Here is a 3,529-nt window from a genome sequence, read left to right on the forward strand (position 1 = left end):
CACGCATGTGATGTAGCAGGAGTGAGACTTTTCTTAATTAGATGATCGAAGTACATAGCTTTGTCTCTTCCTCTTCCGAACATTAGCGCCTCATTTTTAAAATAGAAGAGAGACGATTGAGTCAAGATGTAATGGATTCAGGAATAAATCTTTGGCGCAACATAGGAATGTTATTTCTTTAACATGTTCATTCTTATTCTTCTATGATTCCATGATTCCATCTAATTTCTTTCGTAATCGGAAGTTAGAAGTGATTCGGTAGCACATATATATCTTCCTCAACTTTTTGTTTATTTTTAAAATATATAATTACATATTATGTTTCACTAGGTATATGTATAATTTGTTTAGTTTACATCTATTTTGTATATTCATGTACATGTATCATTTTTTAATCATGGTAATGTTTCTTTGAAAAGAAAAGAAACCAATCAAAAAATGATATTCGTTCATCCTAAACTTTTACAAATAACCCGAAAACGCAGAAGATTAATTACTATAAATTAAAGAAGAATTTAAATTTCAAATATTTATATGGTAATTCCTACTGCCCCATTGAAATTGGACATTAGGTCCCCAAATGTTGGGCATGCCTTTATATGTTTTTACTTTTAATGACCAAAAAGTGTGATAAACCATCATGGGTCCCAAACTTCCTTAAACAATAATCATACAAATATGTTAGAAATAGTAAACAAAATGTATAAATACATTCTTATTTAACATGTTTATACGTAAATATACCATTTTACTTAAGTCGTGGTCGTAGAATACGATTATCAAAAAAAACAAAAGAAAAACTAAAGTTACTTATAAATTTGTGATTTGGATCCACTAATAAACATTGTAACATTACGAGCACGTTCGTACGACCAAATATGAACAATTAATCGACTTATCGCATGTTGTATGCGACATAAAGTAATACGTGTGGGTATGTATACACTCTTCATCCAAAGATAAGTATATACTTTCTTCGCCTTCAAGTAATTAGTAAAAGCACCATTAAACAGTTTTTGATATCGTGAAATTCGATATTTATTATATCAATACATGGAATTGAGTATATAATGTTTGATCGTTTGACCGAAGATTTTAATTTTGTGATCTTTCGTATCTTAACATGGATTCAACTTTAAAAGTATAAGTGCGAGTCTTCGACATAAAAACAATGGTGGTATGCCGTATGCGTACTCGCGGAAAATATACCATTTTAGCGCCTCATTTCTTATTATGAAACTATATTTAAAATCTTCGATGATTAGATCATTTTGTTGTTGCACTAATTTTAATTTTTAATTAAAAATATATATTTGCATATATTTTGAGACGATTCTGATTGGATATATTATATGGAAGGTATTTAGGATTCACACAAGATGAACGAACATCCACAAACTCAATACTAGTTTTGCACCATACGGTAATCGATAAAACACGATCGGGCTGTCAAATCTAAAACCCGAAGATACATTTGTAAGCAACTAGATTTTAACATATTTATTTTTAGGAATTCACATGTTTTGGAATTTACAGATTTTGTTGGAATTTCTTTAATAATTATTTTATATAATACCAATTTTTATTAAATCAGTTCGATTATTCATATCCTATATCGGTGTTGTTTAAAAAAGTAGTAAAATAAAAAGTTTACTTGTATTGAAATATGAGACAAATAATATTTTAATTTTTTGTAATATCGATTAGAACCCGTGTTGTCTTACAACCAGTCCCGTAGAGAAAGATTGTTGACTTGGTGTTTTGTCTAATAGATCTTGTGATTTACAATGTAGTTAGTTTCTTGTATGCTCTAAGATAATGAATTAAGGAGATATTTTAGGAAATATTTAGAAATTTTACAAAACAAATATTTAATGAGATATTGTAATTAATAGCTGATTAATTAAAGAGATATTTTAAGAATTTTTGTTCTGCACAAAATCTTAGTTTTAAATTTCTTTTTATAACTTATAAATTTAAAAATAATGACAATGACATTCCTTGTAAATAGGTGTAAACTTCAGGATTTATTTCATAAATGTCTCTAAAAATGTATATATAGATGTGCATATAAGGAAAAATAGTAAAATATATATAATGGATATTGGACGGTAACAAATGTTGACATAAGCTTGAAGATAGCTTGAGGTGCAAGCTATACTTATCCTATCGAGTTATGGAATTAGAATTAGTTCTATTTAGGAGTTATCTAAATATGTTAGTTTACCGGTTTAGAATAGGAAAGTTGTCAATTCTAGGGTTATAAATATCAAGAGGGTGTTTCATAAAGAGGTGCGCGCCTTAGGGTTCACACATGGTGTGTTCGCGTTGCCCCATCAAATACAATTGTATGATGCAACTTTTCTAGCTAATGAATTCTGGACTTGGTCCCGGGAATGTAGGTTATATGAACCCCGTTAACAAAGTTTGTGTTTTCTCATACTTTAACATATACATCTAGCCACATATAAGTCTTATATTTGGTATCAGAGCTGTGTTCGATAGAGGTATGTTCTTGTTTTGGGTATGGTCATGGATTTGTGGCTAGAAGGTGAGAACTGAAGCAAAAGAGAAGAAAAGTGTTCATGATGATGTAAGGAAGAGATCGAGAATTCTGATTTGTGTGGCTGATTGAGGATGGGAATTGAAGGCTTGACTTCGCGGGGTTGTGAAGATCAAGTGGAGACATTCAAATTATGGATACATGCCAAAAGGGTGCAACGGTGGGCATAAAAGTTTCAGAAGATGGAGAAGAAAGATGAAATTGTGTTGAACTTGTCAGGAGTTTATAGAGTCATCGTCGGACCGAAAATAGGAGAATCATGTTATATTATCGACTTAGATTTGGTCAGAAGAATATTTTATTGGGCCAATGTTTGATTTAATTAGCCCACGATCGAAAAGTCTATTGTGAGAAGGTGATTGAAAAGTGTATTGCAGCTTCTAGAGACATAGAGGGTTTCAAAGTTTTTTTTTGGAGATGATGGATATGTGTGAATACGTTGTGGATTTGCTTGAGAACATAGAGATTCTTCTTCTCTTCGTTTCGTCAACCGATAAAAGCAATTTTAAATCCTGGATTTCTTAAACTTGTTAGGATTTAGAGTTCATGATTGGCTCGACGAAAGGTCTTGTGGCGACGTGAGAAAACATCGGTGGTTTAAAGGGTTGAAAGGTAAGGATGTAGTTGTCTTTGACTAAGAAAAGAGGAATTAAGGTTTATAACAAGATTGGCACAAGTTCATGAAACCATTAGAGAGAGACGAAGACTAAGATATTGCTAGCAAAATATCTCTCTGGAATTGTTAACTAAATTTGAAATCAGGAAAGAAGCTATGTTCTGGAATTCGACTAAATTTTTTATTTAATGAAACGAGGTGACCGGAGATTTGCGGTAGCAGCTAAGTTGCATAACCGATAGTGTTCATTGGATCTTCAGCTGAACATCTTACAATTGTGGTTGAGAAGGTTTGGGAGTAAGATATTCAGTAGTAAGGATGAAAGGCATCAGAGAGTTCAAAGAAGAAGA

Source organism: Camelina sativa, chromosome 3 (genome assembly GCF_000633955.1).
Source record: "Camelina sativa cultivar DH55 chromosome 3, Cs, whole genome shotgun sequence".
Taxonomy (NCBI): Eukaryota; Viridiplantae; Streptophyta; class Magnoliopsida; order Brassicales; family Brassicaceae; genus Camelina; species Camelina sativa.